At 42.5% G+C, this 17831-nt stretch overlaps 1 long non-coding RNA gene across 1 annotated transcript in view; it reads left to right on the top strand.

Moving 5' to 3' along the window:
• LOC122177345 overlaps nucleotides 1–11660 on the top strand; it is a 59101-nt gene extending 47441 nt beyond the window's left edge. The window contains exon 3 of the long non-coding RNA XR_006178060.1: nucleotides 11471–11660. This is a non-coding gene — a long non-coding RNA (uncharacterized LOC122177345). The remainder of the gene's footprint in view (nucleotides 1–11470) is intronic.
• Nucleotides 11661–17831: the final 6171 nt, after the last annotated feature.

The following is a 17831-nucleotide window of genomic DNA, read 5'->3' as shown; positions in this document are numbered from 1 at the left end:
TAATTGGAGATTGCACTTGGCAGCAAGTTATTTTTTGTGGTGTAGTGCTCGTGTACCCAGAGCTAATACGATGACTGCACTTTTAGTGGCTTATAAATAAATAAAACCAAATGAAATTCTTTGGGATCTGCTCCTACCGAGCTATCAAAATGAATCAGGTTGATTATGGGGCTGCTTGTTGTCTGGGGTTGCCCTTTGCCTGGCGTTTCTTTGTGCCATCCCTGGATGCAGGAGGGAAACCTGCAGTGCATTCCAGGTGTCCAACACATGAGCAGAACTGCCCCCCTCTGCAGCATCCGCTTGACTTTTGTGCTGTGAACACACGTTTGTGAGCTGTTCTGTGAACTTCATTCCTTTCTCATATTTGTGGATGCATTCTCTGGAGGCATTCAAGGCCAGGCTGGATGTGGCTCTGGGCAGCCTGGGCTGCTGGTTGGTGACCTGCACACAGCAGGGGGTTGGAACTGGATGAGCACTGTGCTCCTGTGCAACCCAGGCCATTCTAGGATTCTGTGATTGTGCAGTACCCATTATCTCATGTCATTATCAGGGTCATTACGTGTATTTAATATAAATCAGGACTCCACTCATTTGCAAAGCAATGTTTTGAAGGCTTATCACATAACCTGAGCTTTGTATGAGGGGAAAATAACCCCTCTTTCCGCTGTGAATTACCTATGGACATTTTAAGGGACGGATGGGGTTGTTGTATGTATGGTGAACTCAGCCTTTGCAAAGCTGCTGGGGAAGTCCTTGTTCAGTTACTTTCTAACTCCTAGCGTTTGCTAACATTGCCTCCCCATCAAAAGCAAATAAACACATTGTACAGAACACACAAGAAATACACTTTTCATTGCTGGAAAATCTGGCTGACATTTTCAGTAAGTGCTGTAATTTATATCCTCTTGAACGCTTTTTTATAAGCAAAATGTGGCAGCAAATTATTAACATTGATTATTTGTTATTTATTGCTTAGTAATGTATCTCCAGCTTCCATGTCAGTGTCCTCTTGTGACTGGTTTCTATGCCGTGACTCACATAGTGTCTGAACTGTTGATTCATAACATTACATACATGATAAGCACTTTAATGTGCATATTCCCGTGTTAGGAAATGACCAAGGAATAGGCTGAATTAGTCAAAACCTCATCATTCCTTCCTGCTGACCCCTGGGGCTGTGAGCAACCTGCTCTAGAGGGAGGTGTTCCTGCCTATAGCAAAGGTTGGAACTGAATGATCTTAAAGGTCCCTTCCAACCCAAGCCATGCTGTGATTCAGTGGTTAAGAGGCTGAGTTCTACGTGCCCTGTCTGCCTTGTGGTCAGCCCTTGCCCTCCATATGCCTACCTGGCTGTAGGGTAGCCCCTCTGAGGCCGTGTTAGTATGTATGAGCTAACATAGGCACCTCCAGGGCTTTCAGACAATACAAATGGCTGACTTTCTCTTTATTTTTTAATAAAATGTATTGGCAACATGCAAGATACCAGTGCCCATTGCATGGGTCAGCGGCTCTCTGTGTGCTGTGCTGTGAATTAAAGGTTGTAGGAGTGGGACTTGCATGGTAGATCAGTATCTTATGGCTGCTTCTCTGCTTTCTCATAGTGAAAATCCCAGCTGAGCTGTTGAGGTTCCAAACAGCAGCAGACTGTTTGGGGCCAAGATTGCTGGGCTGTGCTTGCATCCAGATGTTTGTCCATCCCATGCAGCAGCTGTTAGAATCATTAGGGATAGTAAAAGTCACCAAGATCACCAAGTCCAATGCCAACCCATCACCACCATGTCCACTAACCACGTCCTGAAGCACTGTCTCTGAACCACCCTCTGAGTTCCCTTTGGTTCCTGCAGTTTTGGTGGGTTTGAGGGCTCTTGTGCTCACGAGTTTAGGCTGGATATCAGGACAAACTTCTTTACAGAAAGGCTTGTTAAGCACTGCAATGGGCTGCCCAGGGAGGTGGTTGGGTCACCATCCCTGGACATGTTTAAAAACCATTTGGATGTGGTGCTCAGGGCCATGATTTAGTGGAGGGCTGTTAGATTTAGGGTTAGGATGGTTGGGTTGTTGTTGGACTTGATGATCTTTAAGGTCTTTTCCAACCTGAGTAATGTATGATTCTATGAGGACTGTAGTACAGGGGTTGTGGGGCAGTGAGGCTGTGCCAGGCCTAACAAAAAGGAACAGCTTATAAATTGCTGTTTGTCATTTTTCACTTTGATCTCATATTTAAATGTTTTGAGATTTAGAGTCCACTCAGTAGTTGAGGTGTTGCCTAGTTACCATTTTTGATATCGTGGAGAAAGAATAAATAAAATGACATTTTAATATTAAATGCTGTGGCTCCAGATGTGCTCCCTGTCCAAAATCCTTTCTTGAAAAAGCTCTCATTCTTACTGGGAGACTTTGAATTTCATCCTCCTAATTTGATTTTTTCAAAAATAGATGTATATATATTACAGCATTGCATGGCATTGTTCTGCAGTGGGGAATCCAAGACTGGGCATTTGGTTAGCAGGCTGTCAGCCCCAGGAAGAAATCCATGTGCTGCTGGGAGCACAGAGGAGTCCAGCACTCTCTGCCATCCCTCAGCTGCTGCTCATCAAACTGTGGGGTCCTGCTCTGCTGTGTTTTAAGCTGCCATGGACTTGTGCTCATTGCAATGCATGGCAGAACTCCCCACCAAGCTGCCCTAGGAGAGCAGACATCCATCCCTCAATCAGCCCATAATGAGCTACCCTGAAAATGCTGGCGAGGGCTGAGAATGAGGTGTGGTGTTCCTCCTTCTACATGTTGCACGCTGCTTCCTCTGTTCACTATGCTTTGATGGGGTGCCTGACCTCCAGTCTGCTTGGGCATTCAGTCCTGACCTTTCTCTTCCATTCCCTCCTCTATAAGGAATTCCCCAGTGTTGTTTTTAATGAACAGCAGGTCATTAACGATAAACAAAAGGGGCCTGGAAACGTTTGCTGCCAGTAATAATGAATATTCACATTTGGTTTGGTCTCATTCAGTGAGGGTGTTTGCTCCCTGAGTTTGTGCTGGGAAAGATCTGCCTGCAAGGCTTTCATGGGTGCAGCCTCGTGTTTCTTGGATGTCCTTTCCTGGATCCTCCCCATAAGAAAGCACAGCAAGGGACCCAGGAAAAGCGGATTAAATGATGGAGTTCAGTAAGCTCTTCAATGATCAAGAAACATAAACCCAGGAAAACTTCAGCTGGCACTGATATTTCAGAGGAATCCCTGAATTAATGAGAAATACATAGCTCAGGAATCTCAAGTGCCTTTCAAATCATTAACACTGAGAGATGGAGACACTGAAATCCTTTATTGCGTGGTTGTGTCATACTGTCACTGCATCACTTAAACACTGGCAGGAGCAAGCTCTGTGTTAGCTGCTCCAGATAACTCTAATTGATGCAGTGGCTTTCAACTGATTTTAATTTCTGCAGCAACATAAAGTGATGGGAAAGTTCCTTTGGAGCCAGGAGATCGGTGAATCTTTCCCTAAACATTAACAGCAATATATAAATATGAGTATGTACGGAGAGAGAAACAGCTATAGATGGATATTTTAAAAGCTGTTTCTTTTTTTGGTTGTTTATTAATGAATCTTTATATTTATTTATTTATATGCATATATTTAATACAAGGAAATATCCAGGCTGAAGATGTGTATTCCTAATGTAAGGTTGATTTTTGCTTTAAAACAGTGCAATAGCTTTCAAAGCAAGCTATACACAGCACGAACTGTTCACGGTAGCAGTATTTATTTAGAGTTTGGAAGGACATTAAAACAAATGCTAATTTAACAAGGTGGAAGATAGGAGTAGTTAAGCAGTCCCCACAAACCTTTCTTTCCTGCTTCATGGTGGCATGGATCATATCTAGAGCCTGGAAGGTCTCATCCTGCTCACCCATCAGCTGGCTGTTCACATCTGATTTCAGGGAGGAGTGTTCTCTTGGTGGACAAGGTGCAACAAAGCCTGGTTGGAAGCCAGAGAACTGCCTTAGTTGTCCCACCACATGGAACTGAGCACCTGATGGAGCTGTGGGTGCCCTGTTCACTGCAGGGCAGTGGGACCAGATGGCCTTTAAGGGTCCCTTCCAACTGAAACAATTCTGTGATTCTGTGATGGTGAAGTTCAGCCTCTCTCCTCCCAACAAGCCGTCCCCTTTGCATTCCTGTCTCAGCACTCCCTTTTTCTTCTAGTTCAGAGATAAACATTCTTTTCTGCTACCCCAGTGTTGAATCCATTAGGACAAATGTGGCCTCGTGATACTGGGCTTCTCATAGGATTGGCACTGGTAACATGGGCACAAGAGCTCTGCATCTCTGCAGGACCTTAGGATTTGATGCCCTTAGTTGTGAGCAGATAAATCAAAGTAAAGTCTGATTTCAAAATGGAAAATGTAATTTTAAGATGAAAATCTAAGGTGATTTTGCAGAAATAAATTGATAAGTTCTTTAAATGTACACATCTGATAAACAGTGAAGGCAAGAAAATTAGTAAGTTACCCAAGAAGCTACCAAGTACAGATGTATTCTCAAACCATTTTTAACTTTTAAATTGTTTTCTAGCTTGTTGTGGAAGTGCTACCCTCAAAATAGTTATATCTCATTAAAGGATGAACATTCACCATATTTCATTTCTTGAAACCACACAGCACTTTTGAGCTGTTCATTAGGGAATTTTATTGTCTTGATTGGCTTTGTTGTTGCTCAAATAATGTAAAATGGAGTAAACTCATCTTTTTCAGTTTTAAGCAACCAAACCCCAGTTGTCTCTCTGAAGATGAGACGTTCATTCTGTAGCTGTCCAAAGCACATTTTCCAGCAGCATTATAAGCTATTAAAAATAAGCTTCTACTCTGAATATTAAAACAAATTCCACTCAAGTGGCAAAAGCTGTCTTACCTACAATAAAAGCCTTTTCTGAAGATCTGGTTAATGGAAACCACATCATTCAAGCTTAGCTGGCAAACAATATCTGCCAGCGTATCCAGCAGTTTGGGAAATTGATCCATGAAGCTTAATTGGCTTTAGATATTTACATTCTAAATCTTCAAAGGGAAACTCTGGTTTACCTAATGGGTCGCCCACGCTTCTCTTTGATGAGCCTTGTCCTGAATAAAGATGGCTCCAGTTGAGTTCAGGATAGAACCTGCACGACACCGGGGATCTGCAAGTCTCCAAGGAAAGCAGTCATTCTGCAACCTTCACCTCGAAGTCTCATCTCCTAAGCTGGATTCTTCGTAAGTATTTTGTGAAAGGAGTTGACAGATGATCTTTTCCCCTCCCTTTCCTCCTCGTTCTTCTCCATCCCGTAGCCAGAAGAGAAACCTTGTTCTTGTTCTGCCTCTTCACACTCTGCTTCCAAAGCACACGGCCTCAGCTCAGAAGATCAACAGATAACCCGACTCGTTGGTTCCTGTCCAGATGCCTGTGCTGCCCAACTCTGGGAGCGATGATGTTTATCAGACAGATGGCACCTGCTGTGACACCAGCCATTCACATCTTATAAGAATATGCTCAGTAGTTTATAAGCAGAATGTAGTGCCTGTTGCAAGCCAAGAAATCAATTTCTCAAGCCCCAGCAGACACCAAGCCACAAGTCCTTCCTAGAACCTAGCTCAGATTGAATTATTGCTTCAATTCCACCTGGCAAAGGTGATGTTAATGCAGAAGATGAGCTAGGAGAAAATAAATAGCAACTGCAGTGAAAATTCATATGGGTGAAAGAGAATGTGCTTAAATGAAATATTGTCTTCCAGATAGCATCGTGTAAAATCAGGAGGCAGCTTTTAACTCAATAGACAGAAAATTAGATGAGTGATTCCTATGTCAGAAAGTGCAGCTGCACACCTGATTCCCACCAAGTTCTGATGAAAGTTGCCCTGAGGCTGCTTCTGGAATAGGACTTTTTTTTAGCATTTGTACTGCATTTTGGTCACGATGCTGAAGCAATGCACCACTCCTCTGTTAAACGAGCAGCATACTGCTCCCTTTGCTCCTCCATTTCTCAGTGGTACCCTAGAAAAGAATTTTGCCAGTTCCCAACAGGTTGTGGGGAGAAGAAAGGAAGGTATGGGCCCATCCATATTGCCGTAGCATATAGCTACAGCAAGACATGGTGCCATAGAAAAGGTCACTGGACTGTTTACTAAAACCATCTTTCATTTTTCATCTTCTTTGAGGAAATAGAGCTGATAGTAGAGTTACCAGAGCAAAGTCATGGTTTGGAGAGGAGAGCTCGCATTTGTCTACTGCCAAACACTACAAAGAGGTGGAGATGTTCCAACAGAAACACTCTCCAGGAAAGGCCTCAGCCCTGTCTGCCACTCCTTACTTGGTACAGGCGAAATCAATAAAGGTAATGAGGATCTGCTGCTTAAATAGTTGGTGCCAAGCCAGTGCTGGTGGGTCATTGCATGTAAGTCAGGGTCAGAGCTTTGTGCTAGGAAGAGGAATTGAGACTGTGGAAGGTTGGTACCCTGTGTTATAGTGTTGTATATTGGGCTTTTTGTCTTGCTTGTTTGCTTTCTATATATTAGGCTTCTCTCTCCTACCGAATGTTCTCTCCTGTGCTGAGGAGTTTGGTGGGAAGTCGTTGAGCAGCTTTTGATTACTTTTCAGCAGCTGACTTCAGTAAATGTATTTTGAGGCAGAAGCCTTGAGCTGGATACAGGCAGGATTCTAAAAAAACAATTGGTATCTTACTGAGACAGTTCTAGTGTTGAATCCCTAAAAGATGAAGGAACCTATCTACTTATGTTGCTGTAGTTCTGTCTGAGATGCCTTTTGTTCCTGGGGCTGTTAGTTCATACGGTTATAAACACGCATCCTATTACATTATAAGCTCGTGTTCTTATATGTCACTTGTCCAGTTAACTAAATTGCAAACTCTGAAGATCATCTTTGGAGCAAATACAATCTCGATACATCTCATTTGCTCAGCAGCACTGTGGTTCCTTGTTAGAGTCATCAAACGTGACTTCAATAAAAACTTGTGATTTGCTACGTTATCTCTTTCTTTCAGTCCTGCCCTGTTTTGTGGCCCTGCACTGTGGCTTCTCAATGCTATGGGACAGAAATCAGCAGTCTCCAGGGCAGCTACTGGTAGCTGACTTTATTCAGCTGTTGATTTTTATTTTTTGAGATGACTCAAACCTCCCAAACAGTGTAGACAGCTGCTGTTGTGTTGCTGTAGACCCTCTGTGTGCAAGAGCTAGGTGAAATAATAGCTGAGTGGCATGCCTGGGTCTTTGCTTTAAATATGTATAATGAATGATGTAGCTCATAACTCACGTGTTTTGGTTTTCTTGGGCTAAGGCTGTGACTTGCATCATGAACCTGGACTAAGAGCACGGAGAGCTGGGGTCCTAACGAGCCTTTAATACTGATTGGGATGAAATATATTGGGGTTTCGTGTAGAACTGAGGACTTTGGGCTGGTGGGCTCTACTGTCTGATCAGTAGTGTGCTTGATGTGCTAGGTAATGTTCAAGAGGCAAACATTTTTACAGTATAAAGGAGGGCTTCCAAAAAAATTCACCTGGATCTGGAAACAAGAGCTTCTCTCATATCTTCTAGTCTTGCTTCTTAGAAGTAGTTTCCCAGGGAAATTTGTACCCTTTGGACACAGAGTTAATGAAAAGGTAATGCGTGTGTTTAGCACTCTACTCTCTTACCCTGAAGGAAAGCAAAAAGGAAAGACAATCAGAATTGCTTCCTCCTATGTTCTTTATAATGCTTCTGTTGGATGATGACAGTTGAGTGATGAAAGGCTGTCATCGTGCTCAAGAAATTGATCTGTATTTAGTTTGGATTTATCAGATAAAAGGAGTCAGTTTTGGTTAAAATGGGCTTACCAGCTGGTAATTGATCAGCTTGCATCCATGAAGAGATGAACAGCAGTGACAGAAGCCTCTTTCCTCTTCTTCTCTTCTAGGTTGACATGCATAGATATCCATGGGTGATTGGAAATGACAAATTCTCAACTATTTTTATTTTTACTATTTTTTCAGTGTGCAAGGAAGATAACTTGAACTGGAGATAAAACAGAACTTAAATGACTAAGCCCTTGATGAAACTTAAATGAAAAGCCCTTGCTTGATCGTGTGGGCCTGGAGGTAGTGGAGAGATTGCTGCAGGGACAGTGCTGTGTCCGTCATCAGCAACCCATGGCAGCCCTCATTTCTCTTTTACTGGCACAGGCTGCCCAAGGAGGAGGAGTCCTAAAGCCATGAAGATGTGGCACTGAGTTATGTGGTCACTGGGTATGGTGGGGATGGGTCTGGGTTGGGCTTGGTGATCTGGGAGGTCTTTTGGAACCTGAATGATTCTCCCCATGCCAGACACTCAGTTTGCCCAAGCCCTCTTTTCTGCTCCTCTTCTTTTTCTTTTTCTTTTTCTTTTTTTTTTTTTAAGCTCTTTACCCATGCAAATGACTTTGGGATGCAATTCCCTGCCCTGCACACTGAATGTATAACTGGGGTGAAACGCTGGCCTGTGTTTATGGGACTTGCTTGCTATGCAGTGTCTGGGCTTGTGGTCATTATATCCCTGTTGGCAGCATGATACTGCATACAATGTGCTGGTTGTGATCCTAATGTGGTCTTGGGGAGGAACTTGGAACTTTCACTCTCACTTCTGTGCCTGTATTTTCTGCTGTCCCATCTCTGAGGTGTGTGAAAATGATTAAAATTCTCATTACTCATATGAACAATGTGGAAAAGAACAGCTTTGGAATTAAAATTCAGAGAGAAATTGAATCCCATAGCAGAGTCTGCATTTATATTCAAAATATGCTAATATGCTGTTCCATGAGGTTTTTTAATTCAATCAGGAAATCACCTAACAATAAAAGCCTAAATATATATACAGAAAGGAAAGCAAGTGACAAAGTCAGTTGATGGTATTGATAAAGTCTAAGCCCAGATTTAGATATGGTGATTGATAGCTTTTTTTTTAATCATTCTTTGCTCTCGCTTGGCATTGGCACAGTGAATAAACATTGTTTTTCACTCCTCCTTTGGTATTATCTAGAAGTTCTGAAGAAACGAGCTGCTCCACACAATGCACTTGGCTTCTAATTTAGTTTATTACGTAACTGAATGCAATTGCTAATAGAGAAATTATTACTGGCTAATTGGCCTAGTTAGTATGAGACAAGACCAATTTCAGTATAACCATAGCTTTCATGTTTTGTTACATCGCTTAGCTCTTTGATGGGCATGGCAGGAGATTGTTAGCTGTTTCTTACTGCACAGGCATGCAGTGTTCAGCATGGGGACAGTAGGATGCTTTTGGAGCGCGATAGGCAGTAGGAGGTGCCTGACTGCACGGATGTCACTGGGACTTTGCTTCTCTTGCAGCAACTGGCTGAGTCCAGATGTTTGGATATCTGTTGGCACTTGGTTACAGCGCCTGTTAAAAACTTGCCTGCATTGAAGTGTCAGGGCTTTGTCATTAGAGAGGCTCCTGTTGCTGGATGAGAGTCCTTTGAGTAATTTTGCTGACAGACTTGCCCAAAGAAAGCAAGCATTAGCGGCGCAGAAAAGAAGTGTGTTGCCAGATACACAGGTTGTTAATTGGCTGGCCTTGTGGGAGATATCAGGGTTTTTGTGGAGGTAACAACACTGGAAGCTTTTTCTAAAGCAAAGAATCTCAAGTAATTGCATCATGCAATATGCAAAGCACCTGACTGCAAGCAGAGGCTGAGGCACCGCGGGGAGGCGGGCTGCAAGTCACTGTTTGGCAGCCAGAGGTTCAGCTAGAGAACTGCCAATCTTTCTTAATCAAGGGGTTGAATAATCATGTTATTTGAATGGGTTGTTCAGCCTGGAGAAGAGAAGGCTGCGGGGTGATCTCGTTGCAGTCTTCCAGGACCTAAAAGGAGCCTACAAACAGGAGGGGAGTCAGCTCTTGGAAAGGGGAGAGAACAGCAGGACAAGGGGAAATGGTTTGAAGTTGAAGGAGGGCAGATTGAGGTTGGATGTCAGGGGGAAGTTGTGTGCTGTGAGAGTGGTGAGGTGCTGGAACAGCTGCCCAGAGAGGCTGTGATGCCCCGTCCATCCCTGGAGGTGTTGAAGGCCAGGTTGGATGGGGCCCTGGGCAGCCTGGGCTGCTGTGAAATGTGGAGGTTGGTGGCCCTGCATGGCACAGGGGGGTTGGAGCTTCGTGATCCTTGGGGTCCCTTCTAAGCCTAGCCATTCTATGATGGATTTCAGCTCACACTGCAGTGCTGCAGGGATATCCCAGCAAAGGGCATTGTGACTTCTGCCGGGAACCTGGAACTTTTGCATTTGTCTTTAAAGGTAATTGCTGCTTACACATGGGAACAAAGGATGTTTTCGTATGCTGAGCAGGTGCTTTTGTGCTGCTCACTGGTACTCTGGTTGTGATGTAAATGGCTTCTGTGTTGCTCTGAGCAAAAGATGGTTCTGTAAGTACAGCTTGCAAACTCCGTTCTGCAATATCTGTTAATTCTTATCTGTGTCTTTCAGACGCTTCTATTTCCCTTTGACAGCTGTGTGACATAGCCTGGCTCTTTCCAGAGTCACTCAGCTATTTTCCATATGATATAATGGCACACTTCTGCAGGTCATGTTCTTACAAATCTGGAGCTAGGTGTTCATTGCATTGGCAAGGACAACCTATATAAGATGAGACCAGTATACAAAGCTTGCACATAATTAAAACCCATCCAGGACCATTTTCAATAACTAGAGTTCATTGCATTTTTCTTCATACCAGTAAATGATTCAATATGAAGGCTTTTCCAACACTAGCAATCATTTTTCAGACACCAGGAGGCTTTCTTGTCTCCAGAAACGTGCACGGCCCAATTCTGACTGGTTTTATGTTGGCTGTGCAGTGTGTGATGAAGATTAGACAAAATTTGCTTCCTAATTTAGGGCCTTCAATGGCAACTGGTAGCTTCTTACATATATTGACTACTGCACCTGTGAAAGAGAGGGAAAGAAGATATGAAACATCCATCCTGATACTCCTAAAGCTTATACTCTGCATCCTATTTATAAATCATTCTGTGCAGAAGGATGATAATCTTGCAATATCCAAAACTAACCTGTACCTTGACCTGCCTGCTTGAACTGCAGGGAGCCCTTGGCTGGGTTTGCACTGGAGCGCTGCGTGTGTGTGCTCAAGAGCCCCAGAGGTTGCTTTCATGAATTAAATTACAAATAAAACCCATCTAATGCCTGAGATCTTAGAGCACCACAAGTGCTTGTGTCGGGCAAGAATGTGAACTGTGCCACCTCTATGAGCTCTTGAACATCTTAAGCCTCAATTTGAAGTCCCAACATTTAAACTGTATGTAAACAGTTTTTTTTTTTATCCAGGTTTAACAATGATCTTTATTCATGTGCCAGACTGAGGTGTCTTTGTATGAATATGAGGTAAGTGGTGTATTTAGAGCCCTATGGAATTTTGCACAATCTTTTTTGTTTCCTCAGAAAGCAAAGCTTGAAGTTTGGTGCATTTATTTCCTCCTTCAGCATGGTCTAAAATGCAGGACCAGAAACACTACTGAGTGGTGGAGATGGATGACAGTAACTGGAACAGCATGATCAGTTGCTCCTCTTCTGTCTCAGTGCGACTATTCAGATCCAAATGTAATTCCATGCACGTATGAAGAATTAAGGCGTGTGGTGTGTATTTTTTTCATTTCCATCGTAAGTTATTATCTATTATGTCTAAATTTGGCTCTGCTATTGTTGAACTTGCTCAGCAGTTGAGTACTTAAATCTCAGTCACTTTCAGTCTTGTCTTTAGATGTGTTGCACTTCTTCCTGGCTCTAGGATGCTGATACTTTATATTTAACAAGTTAAGATGAATGGTGTACTGACGTGTGATGTTTCTTTAGCTCCTCCTACCTTTTCTTAAAGTTAGTGAAGCCTGATTGTTTATTCTATGCTGACAAGATTTCATCATGCCCAGCTGCTTTTTGCTCAAATTTGTGCCATGGCTCCTGCTTCTCCTACTGACCCAGATGTAGAATTGAATGTGCTTGCCTGGCATATCTATGTTATGCTGGACATCCTCAGAGTAGTGTTTAAGCTGCTAGCTTGCATGGGACCTGCAAACTTCAAGGGTCTCTACCATACTTGAATATCATTTCCATCTGGTTGTGTTGAGTGGGCATCCCTTGCTATTACAGATGCAGTTGAGGGAGTGCCATGGGTGGTGGCTTTGTGTGGTGTTTGATAATGAGCCCAAAAGTGATTTGTATTAAAAGGGCACGTGTGAAGGAGAGAGGCAGATTTGCTGCCTTGCTGGTATTGGAGGAGGCATCAGTGTCTGCTCATGAAGAGCAGCTCATCCTGGGGCCTCGATGCCAAGGCTCCCTGGGTCATTGAGGCCAAGAATCTGGAAGCAGCTTTGAGTTGTCTTCTGGGTTTTCATCTGGATTCTGGGTTTAGTCACCAAGGCTTTGTGAATGAACAACCAGAAGAGGACCAGGGACTGCTTTGGGTCATTCTCTGCAGTCAAGTGGACTGGACGTAAGAAGGTGTATGTGTGTTGACACGGGTTGTGCTTTCCTGTGTTGCTCCAGGCATGGCCCTTGGCTGCTTCTTCATCGCTACCTTGAAGCTTTGTCTGGAAAATCCTCCCACAGGTGTTAGGTGAGATTTGTGGGTAGACTTCATTCAAGTTCAACTTCTTTAAGCCTTCTGGCCAGTGTATTCTGTCTAGGTGAGCTAGAGCCAGCATGTTGACAGGTACATGTGAAGACCTATAAGAAATACAGGCTTTCTGAATTGCATCTGTGACTCTCAAGACATGAATGATTATGGTTTGTTTCCCTGTTATCCTCCAGTGGCCTGGATATCCTTACAGCTTTCACAATGTCCTGTTTCAAATCCATGGTTCATATTTTTGAACTGCATTCTTTTCCTTTCTGCACGAGTAAGCTGTTAGCTGTTGAAATGCTGTTTTTTTTTTTTGGCTTATTTGTGAAGCAGAACAGCCATTTACTGAGGCTCTGAAGGAGGGAGGATGAGCAATTCTGAGACGGGCTAAAAGCAATCACCAAGCATGAAGCAAAGCAGGTCATGACTCCAGGCAGTATTAAGTAAGTCATCAGCAGAGGGGAGAAATAGTAGAATAGTAGAAACAATTCAGAATGTTTCTAGGGATGGCTTTTGAGGGCAGCTGTGGAAGAAAGTGGGAAGAGTTTGGGTAAAATTCTCTTAAACTGATCAACTAGGAAAGGGTTTTGAACTGAGGTGACACTATTAGCTCAAGCAACACTCGCTAAATTTTCTCTGCTTTTACGGCCTATCGAAACAAAATGTTTTATTTAACCTGGAGTAAGTTTCTCTCTGCCCCTCGGTGAGTGTCATTGGTTTGACTAACAAACCAAGGAAATCAATTATTCTCGCAGTGCTGAGCACAATGTGCTTCACTGTCTAACCAAAATCAGTAGGAGTGTTTAAACTGTGGTGCAACAGCATGGGGTTGTTTGTGCTAAAATGCAGCGCGTGGTAGACAAATCCATTGAATATTGGGCAAAAAGCATTATTGCTTATGTCTAACAGCTGTATTATCATTATATGGTTGGTTACTTTCTAAGGGATTCTAAGACTACTTCTGATGGCAGAGCACTCCAAAACAAAGAGCTCTGCTCTTGCAGCCTAGGAAGAGGAAATTCAAATGTCTAGGCAGTATTGGCAGCCTTGGAAAAGGTAATCATTGTGTGGTTGTTTCTTAGGCGTTGTCAACGTACAACTGCTGGATGTTTTGGCTTTGGGAAGTGTTTGCAAACTAGGGGTACTACTGGGAGATTAGGTGACAGACTGAGCCCTAGGTAAAAGCACATTACCTTGAGCTTGGGGAACTGAGTCTTAGCATGGGCAAAGCCTGCACTGAGCTAAAATACTGCCTTAGGTCTAAGCTATCTCAAGTGCCAGAGCTTAAGTATGTTGAAACTTGGTGAAAATGCCTACCTCCAGGCTAACCATCTCTTGGCTGCTGGATAGGAGAAATAATATTTAGACAACGGCCGTAATGAATGGCCTTTCTTGGCACAGAGGTCTCTGGCTCAGGGATCCCATGCTCATATGAGGCAGGAACACGATGCTAGATGATAGTATTATCAAACCCTGAATAACAACTGGATTCATGAAACCAGTGGCCTTCCAGCTAAAGACCTAAACTGAGGGTCTTTCTCTTTAGAGTAAAAGTTTGTGATTCAAGTGGGTTAGAAGCTGGGCTGGAGGCAAAACATGAACTGCTATTCTGGATTCTGGAGATACAAATTGCAATTGTAATAACTTCAGAAATGTTCTCACTGCATCCAGGACTGCAGTGGAGCCAGTTCAAGTGTCCCTGGAATGCTTCTGTTGTAATGATCATAATACTTTCCAATTTAATGTCTTGTAGTTATTACATGTACAAACAGGGCTCTTCTTGAAAAAAAGAAATAGCTAAAAGGGCAAAATGTTGGCAGGTAGAATGGATAATTTTTAAAGATGCCATGTTAAGACATCTACAGCAAATGCATATCATGTACTTAAAAAAATAATAATCCTTAGGAGTCTGTCAACTTCGTAGGCTTTCTTTACAGTCAGTAAGAGAGAGATGCAAAGGGAGAAACTTCTGCTTCTAGAAGAAATTGTCCACTGCAAGAAACGCATGCATTTGCACTTCTCAGAAGCCACAAAGTATTTTCAGAAACTGTAAACGTGCCTCAAGTTGAGTCCATGCTTGTGATGCAAGGTGAATTTGTGGGGATGAGTAATGATAGATCAGGAAATGCAGCCTGATTTAGTGGGCATGGTGGTGATGTGAGCATCAGCTCCAGCTGTTGACTTAGTGGTCTTTTCCAACCTTAATGTTTCTGTGATTTTTCTGTATTGCTTTCATGTGAGAGATCTTTGAGAATTTCTTTATTGGAGCCTTTTTTTCTTTGAGAGAACGCAGTTTCAAAGTCAGGTGCCAATAAAACAAGTTAGAGGGGCATTACTAAAACTGATAAACTGAACTGTTAGGTCCAGGTTGCCGTAATCTCCTCCACACAAAGAAAAACTGAAATAAGATTTAAATGACCTGGCCATTTAAGTAGTAGATAATTGTTCATTTAAGCTTGCATTAGGGGGATGAACGTAAAAAGGCCTGGAGGACTTTGCAGACCACTGAATTTCAATTCCATGACTAGTAAACCAGGTGAAAGTAGAACAGTATTGATAAGTGTGATACAAGAGGAATAATACTTGCTCAGCTGTGATTCAACTTGATTAAAGGCAATCCAAGCATTCCCTGCCAGAAGGGAGTCAGTCCCTAAACTGAGATTAATTTCTTTTGAACTTAGTTTCGTTGTAGGAACAAAATGGTTTCTCATTCATAGGAAATGTGGATGACAGCATGGTGTTCCAGAATTACTGAATGTGTTTTACCTGCAGTGAAGATGCACCAACTGTTTGTTCTCTGCAACACATGATGAGGTGCTAACTGCAATCAGGTGAGAACACCAGGGAATGGATGCTTAACAAACTGCCTAATCACAAGTCCATTATGCTCTCAGAAGTAACAGGATGCTGAGTGCTTCAATTAATACTGGGCTTTTTGTATAAATCTTGTTTTTATTAATTTTACAGCAATTCCTAGCAGGTGCCTGCCAGTGGGAGCTTCAGCTAAATGTGGGGTGCTCAGGTTTTGTTCAGAGATGGATTTAACCATATCTGGAGTCTGGATGTTAAATAAAACACCTATTATGCATTATTATCCCATGTCTGCAACAAGTTATCACTTTTTTTTTTAAAAGTACATTCTTTTCTCATGTAAGACTGATCTCAAATGAGTACTTCTTGCACACAGAGGAAATACATTTGTGCACTGAGATTTTTTTATGCAGCGAGTACGCATGTAAACACCCTCCATGTGCAGGACTCGTGTGCTCAAATGCCTGTTCCCATAGCTAAATGGAGGTGTTACTGCTCAGGAAAACTGCAAATGTTTTATATTTGCATTCAACAGATATATTCGTTTCCACTTCTTAAAAAAGAAGCAGTCTATCTCAACGAGTGTAAAGAAATCTGCTGTATGGATATATTGAAAGAAATAATCGAGACATTTTTGGGAAGTCTTACGTTACATTTGGTGCTGAAACTCTGAAACGTGTCCATTTCAAAGATGTATTTTTGTTTTCTTGTTTTTGGTGTCTTTTTTTTTTTAATGTTTGTTTTGCAGTTTTAACTTTCACGTTGCAATCTGGCATATGTGGATATCGACACATATCTGTTTTGAGCATGTATTTTGGAGAGCAAAGTATGATACGTCTGTGCTGGTCGCCAGCCTCAAGACCTGGCACTCGGGTTTACAGAGGGCTTTGGATGCATCAGGCTTCCATTGGATGCATCAGGCTTCCATTGGATGCATCAGGCTTCCATTGGATGCATCAGGCCTCCGTTACAGCAGTTTGGCCTCTGTCCAAATGGATCTTCATGCAGTCTTCCAAGACTGGATGCTTTGCTAGATAAGGACAACGTGCAAACCAGGATTTCTTAGTAGGACAAAAACAAACCTGAGAAAGTCTGCTGAAGCCAACTGCATGCAGTCTGAATTTGAAGAAACTCTGAAGCCTTTGATGAATGTAGTCTGAGGCTCATACGTTCAAGCCAGGAAGACTTGTTATTTGATTGACTGAGGAAAATTTCCCCCTTTTTCTCTAATCTGCTTTTACTGTAGTCTTCTGTCTCTGAAAAGAAAACTGAGCTGCCTGTACCTAATTTTGATGATTTATATGCCTAAATTCAGGGAATTTCTGCTCTGAATCTTTATTTGGTAGAGATGTCTAAACGTAGTCCAGCATTAGTCATCTCAGACCAAGTGAGAAACAGTTTCTTCCATTCTTTTCTCTCTTTCTTGGTTTACAGCAGCTCTTCCTTGCTGAAGATGTGTTTGAGAGCTCTACGCCTGGTGGTTGGGCACCCAGCCCTCCCCAGTTTAACGTAAAGGGAGTCTGAACATTTAACTTGGCTAGGAACCACCTGCTTTTATTTTCAGTGGTTTTTTGCAGCCTTTAAGGTGAGGCTGGATCAGGCCCTGGGCAACTTGATGGAGCAGTGGAGTCCCTGCTTGTTGTAGGCAGCTGGACTAGATGGCATTCAGAGGTCCCCTCCAGCTCTAAGGATTCTATGATTCTGTGATAAAGCTATCATAGGACTAACCTCTTATTTTCCCCCCCTTAATCCTTCCAAACTGCATACTTACCCTCTCTTCAGCACTGTAGAAGGAAGTATAAAGAGTGGCAAAGCCTTGGTAACAAGCAGACTTGATGAATATGTATCGTGATATCAGGTTTTCAGATGATTTTAAAAAGACGTCCTGTCTTAAATGTTGTCCTGGCAGGATTAGGCCCAGAAGAAAAGCACGTGTTGTCACTATTAACAGAATGATCCTTGGATATGAAAATAAATCCTAACAAAATACTGGCTGTAACCTTATCTACAATCATAATCCATGTGGTCAATCAAAAAATGGGGTTAATGTGACTTGATCTGTGTAAGCGACTTCAAGGTAGGGATCTGTTGGCTCCTGAAGGTGTCTTAATAAAGTATAAAGGTAGGGAGAGAATCAATTCCTGAATTGAAACAATAAAAATTCAAGAACTAATTTGCTGGGGTTTTTTAATATACGGTTGTACTTAATCCCTGTTGTGAGTGATAGCTTCTACTGGTGTGTTTCTAGTGCTAGTGAAAGCATCTCTGAAGTATACTTGATCCAAAACCTAGCTATTCTTCAGGCATATATAATCTATTAAATAATAGTAGCTGGATAAAAGACAGGAGCTTTCAGAGGACTCAGTGGTCAGA

The sequence above is a fragment of the Lagopus leucura genome, unplaced genomic scaffold, assembly GCF_019238085.1.
Source record: "Lagopus leucura isolate 7727_CA_CO unplaced genomic scaffold, USGS_WTPT01 Super-Scaffold_1, whole genome shotgun sequence".
Classification (NCBI taxonomy): domain Eukaryota; kingdom Metazoa; phylum Chordata; class Aves; order Galliformes; family Phasianidae; genus Lagopus; species Lagopus leucura.
This window is presented reverse-complemented; position numbering and strand designations above follow the sequence as displayed.